Raw genomic sequence first — 12,737 nt, 5'->3', positions numbered from 1 at the left:
ATGACTCCACCCCTCGTAATGTCCATCCCTTTTCCATTGCCACAACATGTACCCCAATTTATGCATTCCCTGCGTATTTTTTTCAAGTACAGGTTTTTGTAGTGACTGGCTGGTCACGGTCTAGTGTTTCTCTGTAATGTGTTTCCAGCAGCCACTCCTAGAGGGTTGGCTTCTACACTCATACCCATACATCACAGGTGTCACAAGTCATGTGACCCTGCCACTAAAAGGGCCAAGATTGCATGCTCTATGCCAGTTCTAGATAGCAAACCTGGTTTCTGAGTGGTCATTATTACTGCATGGGGGCCTAGGGCCCCGACCCTTACATTGCCAATGAATGGGTTGGACCTGCGTGTGTCGGCACTGCAACCTAGTGGTTAGCATGGGGGGGGGGGGAATCTAGCCTGTGTCATGGCTTCTCCACCATCAAGCTGAAAAGGTAGGCATGGAAGTTGGTGCACGCCTGTGCACAACCCGTCAGCGGATTACTATTGTGAGCCAATGCCAGCACTGACAGTGAGGTTCCCCAAGACAAGGAGGGACCTGCTGGCCAAGTGTTCTGCCTGTCCCGACCCCAGTGAGGTTGTCGCAGAGCGGGCGAAGTACCTGCTGACCCGGTGGGCATGAAGTGAGACCGCGGGGTGGAGGAGGTGCAGAGGAGTGGTGGTGTTCCCGCCTGTGAAATAAGGGGTGGAGTGCCAGGTCTGGTACATGGACCCTGAGTAGGGAGCTCACCAGGATCCCACACCACATCAGAAGGGCCAGCTGTGGAAGAGGGACAGCGTGAGATACCCACTGGGCATGTGGAAAAGGAGTAGCTGAGAGAGAGACCACAAGATGGCAGTGTAAGGCACCTGCATCTGCCATGAGTAGCCAGCGTCCACGGGGTGTAATCAAGGATGGCATACAGGAAGCGGTATGCAGTCCCGGTAAAGACTGTGCATGCAAAATAAGGCATGACCCACAGTGGAAGGAAAGTTGCAGCGTCCAGGAGAAGTGCTGTGCTGCAGCAAGACTAGTGCAGTCGTAGGGAGAAAATGATGACTGCAGCCTGCTGTTCCCTCCATCCCTGAGAATTGGTGCATCGCCTATCGGTACTCACCCGGTCCCGGTGAGAGAACAGTTGGAGGTGAGGTGTGAAGAGCTTGTGGTGTAGATGGACTGTTCACGGCTGAAGAAGTGCTCAGCCTGCAGAGGGAGGAGTGGTGCCCGGGGCCGTGCTAGTATGGTGTGAGGGTCTGTAGAAGAAGAGTGACTGCTTCCGGAAAAGAAAAGGACTCAGGCGACAGCTCAGCTAAGCGGAGGCCGTAGCCTGCTGGCAGAGAGCTTGGAGCAGTATGAGTACCACCTAGTGGTCCCAGGAGGCACAGTGGCCTTCAGTGAAAAAACATAATATTCATTAAAACTAAAGGAACCGTGTGCACTGAAACGGACAGCAGCACAGGAACAGCTGCTGCGGTGCATAGTTATTGGGGGAGGTGCACTTGTGTGGGAGAAATGCCGGTGTCTGCAGCGTTGGGGAAGAGAACGTGGATAGGCACCACTGCTCCCAAGGGGGGTGTACCCCCTGCAGATTTTTGGACAGAGCCAGTCAAGAAAGGCAGCATGGCCTTCTGGATGAAATGGACTACCATTTTAGGCACCTGCATCACCACCTAGTGGCCACAGGTGTTAGTGCACCAGTCTTATAGCAAGTCTGGTACAGTGCAAAAGCCCTCAGTGCAAGGAAGGTGTCAGTAGCCCAAAGCTGAAGAGACAGCAGCACAAATCGGTTTGTTCTGTTCAGTGACTAAGCACCCCTAATGCAATGAACTCCACAAGAAGCTCCTCCCTTATCAGCTTTGACACATCTAATTTGTGGATTGTACAAATGCATTGGAGAAAGTTCATATACCAGTCTAATGGAATAACGATGCTTTAATTGATATGCTGTTAATATCAGTTTAAAAACATTTGATGAATAATATCGAATAAATCAACAAAACCTAATCGACTTTGTGAATCATGTTATTGATCACCCGCGGAGTGCCTCATTAGGGGATGTATCTGCAGTCTCTGCGTACACTACCTACTCTGAGACCCAAGAAGAAGACATTTGAGAGGTCGTGAAAAGAAGCAGGACACAACAAGAGATCTGGTCAGTAAACGAAGAGATGGCTCAGTCCAAGGGGTAGGACGTGGCCATGGAGACCCGTGTGAAGTGCACATCACCTGGAGAGGCCTACTCAAAAGAAAGAAGAGTAAGGCACAATGGCACCAGAACACATCATGTAGAAGTGACATGAGGCCACAAGTTTAAATATTGAGGAAGAAGAAAAGAAGATGGAAAAGAAAGTGTGGCACACAGCCACAGCACTAGAGTCTGAAGAAAAAGAAGAGACTGGTGTGTAGTAGTCACCTAGCACACAGCAAATTACAGAATATGAACAGTAAGTGTTATTATCACAATCAAGTACATCCCGAAGAACATCTAAGGAGCCTTGGACATCTAGAGTGGAGCACTGTGCCTATGAAACACCCTAAGGTCAATGAGGCATCTTTGGCGCAGTAAGAGACTGGCCGCCCAGAAATCTTCAGTTACACCAAGTGAAACGGAAGCCTGCTGAAGATAGCATACTGGACCATTTGTACTACCATCCGCATTTGGGGGTGCACGTGAGACTTGGTTGTGATCCAGTTTGGTTGTTCTGAGTGACCTTGGTCGTGGAGATTAAAAGAGGATCCGAGCAATCCACCCCAGCCCATGGCAATCCAGGGGCAAGGACTCCAGGGATTGCCTGTGAGAGAGGAATTCCAACATGAGAGCTGCGTCTACAGCAGTGACCCAGCACTTACCAGGAAGCATGAAGGTCTCAGTCGGAGTCTGGCTACCCCAAAGACTATCCAATAGAGGCTGGTGCATCAGAGTCAGGATGGCAGGAGCATTCCGACCTTGGAACAACTACTCTTGAGGCAGAGCGAGTAATTTAACCGCTTCCGTGCGGCGCCGATTCTTCACCGGTGCTGGACGTTCCAGAACAGGGTGCGGTCGTGACGGAACCATTCCGTCATCAGCACAGCTCAACCGTGACTGATGACGGAATGGTTCTGTCACCAGCATCGAAGGGATTAAAGGTGGGACTGGTAGTGATTCTTCCATGGGCCTATAGTATGGCATTGGAGCGACACAGAGCAGTTCACACAGTCCTGTGGAAGCCCAGTGAAGAGAGCATCAGGGGACTCCCGTGAGGGGGAAAACCTAGTAGGAGAGGGGAATCTCGGTGAGAGAAGGAAGCCAAAATTTGCTCCACCATTGGGCAGCTGGAAGCACTGTGGCATCTGAGGAAGACTCTTCAACAGTCGTACGGACTTCATCAGTCTTTGGAGGTTTGCTGTCCATGGAGCTAGGGCGTCTATGAAACCGTATCAGGAACAGACTTCACTATTGTTCCACATACACCCTCACAGTAAACAGTGCATATGGACTGTCACACAGTGAGGCCAGATAGAACAGGACCCACAGTGCCCAGGTGAACTGTGACAATGTAGACTCACGAGCGATAAATCCAGATTTCATCTACACTGCCATTCGTGCCCAAAGCAGTCTGGGTAAAGCGACAGAGCTGTGCCGTGATGCATGGTGCTCCCATTTGCACCTGTCCACTCATCCTGTCTGGAAAGCAACCTGAATAGATTTGGTGGAGTTTTGTTTTCTCCCAGAGGTCGAACTCGTTTGTCCCATTTTTACTAAAGTTTGGGGGGATGTAGTCGCCAGCTAGTCGCGTTCTAGTGTTTCTCAGTAATGTGTTTCTACCAGCTAACCCTAGAGGGCTGGCTTCCACACTCACCCCAAACCCATACATCGCAGGTATCACAGGTCATGTGACCCTGCCAATAAAAGGGGCCGGGCAAAGAGGCCCTCGGCCAGTTCTAGATTGTAAACCATGGTGTCTGTGTGGTCATTATTACTGCATGGGGGCCTAGGGCCCGACCCTTACAGCTTTCTCCAAACAGCTGAACAACTCTGAAAAATAAAAGAGGCAATGGGGAGTTGCCTTATGTGTCATCAGTGTGTTTGTAAATAGAGGGGTTCGACCCATGTAGTCAGTGGGACCTGGGTAATAAATTGAAGTGTATGAAGGGGTCCCAGACCAAGAACACAAAAAAATATAATAATCGACTTGATTTTCACACAGTTAGATAAGATCAAAAACAAAAGTAATGGTTGCCAGTGTTTTTATTTTCACTGAACCCAAAAAAACATATAATGGTTGTATATTCACTAGTATTTATACACAAATATCAAGTGCGCCCACACAAGAGGGGGGAAGGGGTGCAAGGGGAGGGGGAATATTTCAGTTAGTTAACATCACTAATCAGAAAAATCCTTAAGCACAAATCCACAAATGAAACCATCATTATCATTGATCCATGAATCGGAGATCAAGAGAAACACATGTTAAACAAAGCATTCCACATAAAACAGAGACTCCTGTAATGATTCTTATTATCAATCTTGGGGTGAGGAGTTCGTGTGAGTAGAAGATGGTCTACGTTTCGACCCAGGGGTGTAGGACAATGGATCCTTACTCGCGGGTCTTCATCAGGACGTGGGGGGTGAAGGAGGAGGTGGGGCTGAGTCCTAGATATAATGGTAAAGAAACGCGCAATTACTTTTACGGTCTCCAAAGAGTCCCGACACACATAAATTAAAAAGCCCGAAGGCCAGTCCCAACAAGATACTAAACGTGTGAAAGAGGAGTTAGGGAGAGTTAAAAAAGGAGGGTAGGTAAACTGAGGGCAGGACAAAAAATGATTACCTGACACGCAGGTAGACAAAACCTAGGGCCTGCTGGGCGTGTGTGTCTCCAGGCAGGGCCCAGTCCGGATTTAATATTAGCGTGTCTAAAAAAAAGCATATGGAGACAGTTCGGTACATTAGCACCAAACACCTAGGGTCACCCGTTTTAAAGCAAATAAGGAGCAAGGGCGTCGAACGCCTACCTTATAATAATAAATAGTTCACCCGTTCTCGGAGGCACGGCGGGTGGTGTCCATCAAATACGATTATTAAAGGCTCATTAATGGAAAAAAACCCAGGCGCTCGTCTGAAAGACATCGAATGGAGAAAACGTGTCAAAAAAACGGAGCGCTGAATATGCAGGCAGGCTGGACACGCATTGCCAAAGAGCTGTGACTCACCCAAGAGGATTGCGAAATACTATCGGGAAGGAGCAGGCTCAGCGTGTCTCCTAGTAGGTGGCGAGGGCCTCCGTGGCCTAAGCGTCCCCAAAGTGGATCAGGTGCATTAGACCGCCATCTGGAAAAACGAATTACGTAGGGATTGTAAGGAGGCGATTTGGGCTCTAAACAGTAAAAGTTACAAACGCGGCTACTTTCCATGGACTCACCCGTGAAGGGTCAGAGCGGAGCCAGCGTCAGCGCGTGTCTGCCTGGAACCAGGAAGTGTTACCATGGCTACCAGGATCGATTTTATAGACTCCTAAAAGAAAGACTCGTTGCTGGGTAACAGGTTAGCAACCCTTGGAGGAAAGACTGATACACACAGATTTTTGAGGGGATGACAGAGTTGCTATTAAAAACCAATATGACATGGTGATGCAACCATGGGGGCCCCCAGATAGCAATCGTTGGGAATAGAAGTGAAAGGTGGAATTCAATAAAAGAACAGAATTCAAAAGAGCGCGGACCTGCCAAACATGGCGGTCTGGCGCACACTGCCCCAAAACAAAGTAGATCAACCGAATCACAAAAACATAGAGGTCATATAAACATGAGGTGAAAAACACATTCAAGAAAGTGGCCATTCGTATATGTTGAATGTACTACAAATGCGCGGACCAAGCCAACATGGTAGTCAAGGCGCAAAATGGGTCAAAGGAATATTTACATCCGTAAAGCAAACCTTGCACAATCCTTCAGTATGGTCATGAGTATACATCACAGGTACTCCGTGCGCGCGGACCAACCATGCAAGGTAGTCAAACGCCTATGGGTCATACTTGGTTGGCAAAACGCACGCATGATTGTGTTGGTGTGCACTGCAAGTGCTAGAACAGCGTGGACCCACCAGACAGGGTAAACAAACGCCTAGGTTCACTAGAAAGAACTCAAACTGGATCAAGAGGCGAAAGAGTGTCAGCATGTTAGTGTGTATAAGCGTGGGACCAGGACCTAAATCACAAGGTGGCCATTTGAGCAAAACTACTTTCTGATTCATTCAGACCCCTGGATACTGCGTCAAAGAGACGGATCCATTTAATCTCCCTAACATTGAGGACGGGTTCGATGCTACCGCCCCTTGGGCCCAGTCGGACCTGTTCCAAAATTGTCCACTTCAGGCTTTCAGGGTGGTGATTGTGTGTGTTACAGTGATCAACCAGCGGGGCTCCTGCGACCTTACATCTCACGCGGCTGCAGTGCTGCAGAAAACGTACCTTCGCCCGTTGCTGTGTCTGACCCACATATATCAGGTCACAGGGACATATTATGCAGTACACCACATTGGTGGAGTTGCAATTGGTGTGTGACTTGAGGGGAACTTGATGTTGTTTATGGGTGAAGATCTTCGTCTGAATGTTAGGGAGATTAAATGGATCCGTCTCTTTGACGCAGTATCCAGGGGTCTGAATGAATCAGAAAGTAGTTTTGCTCATATGGCCACCTTGTGATTTAGGTCCTGGTCCCACGCTTATACACACTAACATGCTGACACTCTTTCGCCTCTTGATCCAGTTTGAGTTCTTTCTAGTGAACCTAGGCGTTTGTTTACCCTGTCTGGTGGGTCCACGCTGTTCTAGCACTTGCAGTGCACACCAACACAATCATGCGTGCGTTTTGCCAACCAAGTATGACCCATAGGCGTTTGACTACCTTGCATGGTTGGTCCGCGCGCACGGAGTACCTGTGATGTATACTCATGACCATACTGAAGGATTGTGCAAGGTTTGCTTTATGGATGTAAATATTCCTTTGACCCATTTTGCGCCTTGACTACCATGTTGGCTTGGTCCGCGCATTTGTAGTACATTCAACATATACGAATGGCCACTTTCTTGAATGTGTTTTTCACCTCATGTTTATATGACCTCTATGTTTTTGTGATTCGGTTGATCTACTTTGTTTTGGGGCAGTGTGCGCCAGACCACCATGTTTGGCAGGTCCGCGCTCTTTTGAATTCTGTTCTTTTATTGAATTCCACCTTTCACTTCTATTCCCAACGATTGCTATCTGGGGGCCCCCATGGTTGCATCACCATGTCATATTGGTTTTTAATAGCAACTCTGTCATCCCCTCAAAAATCTGTGTGTATCAGTCTTTCCTCCAAGGGTTGCTAACCTGTTACCCAGCAACGAGTCTTTCTTTTAGGAGTCTATAAAATCGATCCTGGTAGCCATGGTAACACTTCCTGGTTCCAGGCAGACACGCGCTGACACTGGCTCCGCTCTGACCCTTCACGGGTGAGTCCATGGAAAGTAGCCGCGTTTGTAACTTTTACTGTTTAGAGCCCAAATCGCCTCCTTACAATCCCTACGTAATTCGTTTTTCCAGATGGCGGTCTAATGCACCTGATCCACTTTGGGGACGCTTAGGCCACGGAGGCCCTCGCCACCTACTAGGAGACACGCTGAGCCTGCTCCTTCCCGATAGTATTTCGCAATCCTCTTGGGTGAGTCACAGCTCTTTGGCAATGCGTGTCCAGCCTGCCTGCATATTCAGCGCTCCGTTTTTTTGACACGTTTTCTCCATTCGATGTCTTTCAGACGAGCGCCTGGGTTTTTTTCCATTAATGAGCCTTTAATAATCGTATTTGATGGACACCACCCGCCGTGCCTCCGAGAACGGGTGAACTATTTATTATTATAAGGTAGGCGTTCGACGCCCTTGCTCCTTATTTGCTTTGAAACGGGTGACCCTAGGTGTTTGGTGCTAATGTACCGAACTGTCTCCATATGCTTTTTTTTAGACACCGCTAATATTAAATCCGGACTGGGCCCTGCCTGGAGACACACACGCCCAGCAGGCCCTAGGTTTTGTCTACCTGCGTGTCAGGTAATCATTTTTTGTCCTGCCCTCAGTTTACCTACCCTCCTTTTTTAACTCTCCCTAACTCCTCTTTCACACGTTTAGTATCTTGTTGTGACTGGCCTTCGGGCTTTTTAATTTATGTGTGTCGGGACTCTTTGGAGACCGTAAAAGTAATTGCGCGTTTCTTTACCATTATATCTAGGACTCAGCCCCACCTCCTCCTTCACCCCCCACATCCTAATGAAGACCCGCGAGTAAGGATCCATTGTCCTACACCCCTGGGTCGAAACGTAGACCATCTTCTACTCACACGAACTCCTCACCCCAAGATTGATAATAAGAATCATTACAGGAGTCTCTGTTTTATGTGGAATGCTTTGTTTAACATGTGTTTCTCTTGATATCCGATTCATGGATCAATGATAATGATGGTTTCATTTGTGGATTTGTGCTTAAGGATTTTTCTGATTAGTGATGTTAACTAACTGAAATATTCCCCCTCCCCTTGCACCCCTTCCCCCCTCTTGTGTGGGCGCACTTGATATTTGTGTATAAATACTAGTGAATATACAACCATTATATGTTTTTTTGGGTTCAGTGAAAATAAAAACACTGGCAACCATTACTTTTGTTTTTGATCTTATCTAACTGTGTGAAAATCAAGTCGATTATTATATTTTTATGTGTCATCAGTCAGACCTGACTTCTGCTGAGGTTTTTATGTATCTGTCTCTTTTCTTTTTTGAATGATGTGTGTGCAGTGACAACCCGTTGCCCCTCCCACTTGTAGTTCTATTCAATTGATGATCTTGGTTTCATGGCCAACAGTTATGTATTTTTTCCTTAAATCCGTTAGTCATTACATTTGACGGCCAGGCCCCACTGCGCCCACTTAGCGCGAGATGTTCCCGAGGACTATGTATTTACATTTTTGCAGCCTCTGAGCTGGAACTTAACTTCACTGTGTGAGAGTGACTGCTCTCTGGCCGACACCTCTGAATGAAATAATAAGGTATTATGAATGTATAAAGTCTTTCGCCTAACACTCGAGTTATTTGAATTTTTAAGACTGGCATGCATAATACAGGCACCGTGGGAGAAAGTGACGTTTCCCTTCAGGATGACAAGGGGCGCTGCATCAATGGTGGATGACCGCTGGAGGGCACCACAGAGCACTTTAGGGCTGCTTAGCAGGAACAAGGATTTGGAACTCGAAATGAGAGCAGTAGGACGGTTTAAAAACTCTGCTGCAACATTGGACAGTCACATTTCTCTGCATGGTTTTTTTTCAAAATGTGTAATTTGACGTGCTCCCAATTAGGGTTCAAAGGCAGAATTATAAATAACAAGTCAGAATTTCACTTGTCCAATGGGAAATCTAAATGAACGGTATAAAGAACACATAGGGATGAGGGGTAACATTAGACTGTCCTTAAGGACCTCTCTTTTTGGGACAAAATGGTGGCTAAATGAGAAAGGTCAGTGTACTGAAGTGCGTAGTGTAACAACGTAGGGAAGAAAAGGAATGGAAACCAGCAATTGAACCAGAACCCAACAAAGAAATCGGAACTCAACAAAGAGGGCAAGGGTGTTTGAGGAGGCACGAGGTAAGGCTCTCAAATAATTGATCCTGTACAAAACCAATTGTAAGATCTCAGGAACCTTGGGGGCGCTAGGTGGCGCACAAGCAGAATGGCCGCACTGATGTGAGGCTCCTGCAGCTCGGTGTAATTATCCTCCTAATTATCCTGTCCTGATGGTCCTAACTTCACACTAATCACAGTAACGAGGTGCCTGCCTCCCCCGGCACTGCTGCTGTGAGTTTGGAGAGTGTGGCGGGCTTGTATCCTGCTGTCACCGCTGAGACGGCCCGTCCAGCCTGGAGCCACTGCTGGATGAGGTGCGCTACGTGAGCACTGTGGCACCCACATAGTGCCTAGGCCCGACCAGGCGCGGACTGTCGATTCGGCGCCAGACAAGTGGGTGGTAAGATTATGCTGCGCTGCCCTGGGTGAAAGCTGCCAAATGCGCTGAACTGCTCTCCTGCTGCGATCAAAGCCGTGCCTGCTCCTTACCTTGCTGCTGGCTGACTTTCTCTGATCTTCAGAGAGTGCGATGTGCCATATTTGATGACAGCCCCTGGCCCACTATAAGCGGCGCTGCACAGATCTGCTCCTCGGCTGGACGCCTTGCAGCTACGTGGGGCTTGGGGGGGGCAGCTGACCGCAGGGAGGTCCCCCCCGGGCGTTTTGGGAGGGCTGCGTGGGGGGGGGGGGGGGGTAGGGGCTGAAGCCCCAGAACATTCTAGATTGTTTGGGGCTATTTTTGGTAGCCTTTGGTAGCCCGGCTATTTAGGTCCCTGACTCCGCCTCCCAGCCACCATTTTAGGTATGGTGACCTGGTGGCTGGGAGGTTAGATAGTTAAAAAATGTTCACTAGTCCAAACTTTTTCTTTACAGGAGAGGGATAGGTGCGGCGGTCCAGACTCAGTAGGGAGCGGTCCAGCACAGCTTCACCGAGGTGAAGTGAGGAGAGCGCCTAGCACGGCCCTTTCTGTTCCACCGAGGCAGCCCGTCACGGTCAGCACATGTAGGTCTGGCGTGATCTCGCTAGCCCCGCCGAATAGCAGGTCTAGGTGGTCTACCTTACCATCGGCTATGGAGCTACAGAGTCAACGCTCGGGGAGGTACAGGTGAGTAAAGTCTGCTCCCCTGCCAGGAGGATCTTATCATCTCTTTAAGAGTAATGTTGTTGATGAAGGGTTGGGTAAGACCCGAAGTGTTGCTTTCCCTCCTGATATGGAGGCTGTGGTTTTGGATTATGACGAAGATACTCCTGAAGAAGGTGAATTGCGTGAGGTGGATGGGGGGGAGCCCTCTAATGTATCTTGTAGTATTTTTCAGAACCAGAAAGTATCAAGGCCTGTTCAGGAGAGACGAGAGCTCGGCCCACCAGTCAGGGCTCCTTGAGGGCGGCATACGCTTGATGTTTCAGCAACACGGGCGGAATCTGTAAGAGCTGTTTCTTTGTTGCCCGGTGACAAGACAGTTACACAGGCCAAACCTGTGATGGTGTCTGTGGGGACGGAGGTGGTTGGTTTTGCTGGGGTTGGTGAAGGGAGGTTATTGAAAGGGAGGTATGTGAAAGATACTGCTGTGGGCACGGATGAAGCTTTTGGGTATGCAGGGGGCAAAGTTGAAAGTAGTACAAATACTGAGGCTACTGGAGGCGTTAAGGAGCCTCTTGACAGCAAGGAATTGAAGATTAAAAAATTGCCTTACATGGGTGTTACTAAACCTTTGGGCGCTCATTTAATGTTGTCTACAAAGGAACGCATTTGGAAGGGGGAATATGTGGAAATACTGAAACTCCTTCATCATGAAGTACGATCCAAGGAGGGTTCTAAGGAGGAAGAATATGAGCTTGCAAAGCGTCCAAGAGTTCCGTTAACTATTGAAAATTGGACGGCAGCATTTCTTATATATGCAAGTGTTTATTGTAAAAAGTTTCCAGAGCGCAGCGTATCTATTTTTAAATACTTGATGTCATTCGGAAGGTGCAATTAACTGGAGGAGGATATGCTTGGGCCAATATGATGAAGAATTTAGGGCTAGAATGGCATGGGATCCAGAGGCTAAGTGGGGGGAGCTGGATACAGATTTATGGCAGCATACGATGGGGGTTGTCGCAGGGGGTAAGATAATCTTTACAACCAGTGGTCTACCCTAGATTTACCGGCCCTTTCAAGGCAAGCCCACCAGCGGTGGGGTGGGGAGTGCGTCCAATACACAGTCAGGAAGTGGCACATGCTGGGAATTTAACAAGGGGTCGTGCAGTAGAGACTATTGCAGGTATAAGCATGAATGCTCCGGCTGTGGGGAGCGTGGCTTGGACGCCGATGGCGATGGTCGCCTGAGAGCTCGGCTCCCGGACTGAGCCCGCATTGATCCTGCTGATCGGAGACCGTGGGGCACCCCGACCCCCTCAAACCAAAGATCGGGTCAGAGGGGACCTGTTGGGACACCCGGTGACACTCGAAAACCGGTTGTTTTGACGAAAAAGCGAAGTTGCGGAGACGGCGGAGCGGGACCCAAGATGGCGCCCGGACCTTCTCGATGGCTTTGCCGAGACCCCAGACCCATGGACGCCTAGCAGAGCTCCGCGCATCTTCTCTACATCCTATCTCCCCGAGAAGAGTTAGTCCGGTTGATGGTTTGGAAGGGTCTGAGCACTGTGGCCATCCCCAGACGGACTATTGGTCGAATTTTTGACGAGAGCAGCTCATGGATGACTGGAGGCCCTGAGTGGAACGACGATGCCATGAGAAACACCCGGCTGCCCCCCACTGAGTGCCTGAACTCGCCGGAGCCCCGAGCACTTCATGGGCAGCACAGCGACCTGGTGCCACAGAGTTTCCGGCAACACTGGTGATTCTCATTCGAGGTCTTCCTCGGCCAAGCGGGCCTACCCGGACTGGCGCTGATCGCCCCCGCCTCCCCCTCGTTGGCCTCCGGTGACGCGGCGATGGCACGGCCGGAAGAGTCGGAGGAGCGGTGGGCCTTGGCGACAACGATCGACGGCCCTCTGCACAACGGCCACGTACCAGGAGTGCCGTAGTCAACGTGCCTCTGACGAACTTTCCTCCACGGGATTCAACCGCCATGGGGAAACCGAGGGGGCCCAGAGGGACCACCCCGGCCGCCTCGGAC

This window comes from Lissotriton vulgaris, chromosome 2_1 (assembly GCF_964263255.1).
Source record: "Lissotriton vulgaris chromosome 2_1, aLisVul1.2, whole genome shotgun sequence".
In the NCBI taxonomy this organism is placed as follows: domain Eukaryota; kingdom Metazoa; phylum Chordata; class Amphibia; order Caudata; family Salamandridae; genus Lissotriton; species Lissotriton vulgaris.
This window is presented reverse-complemented; position numbering follows the sequence as displayed.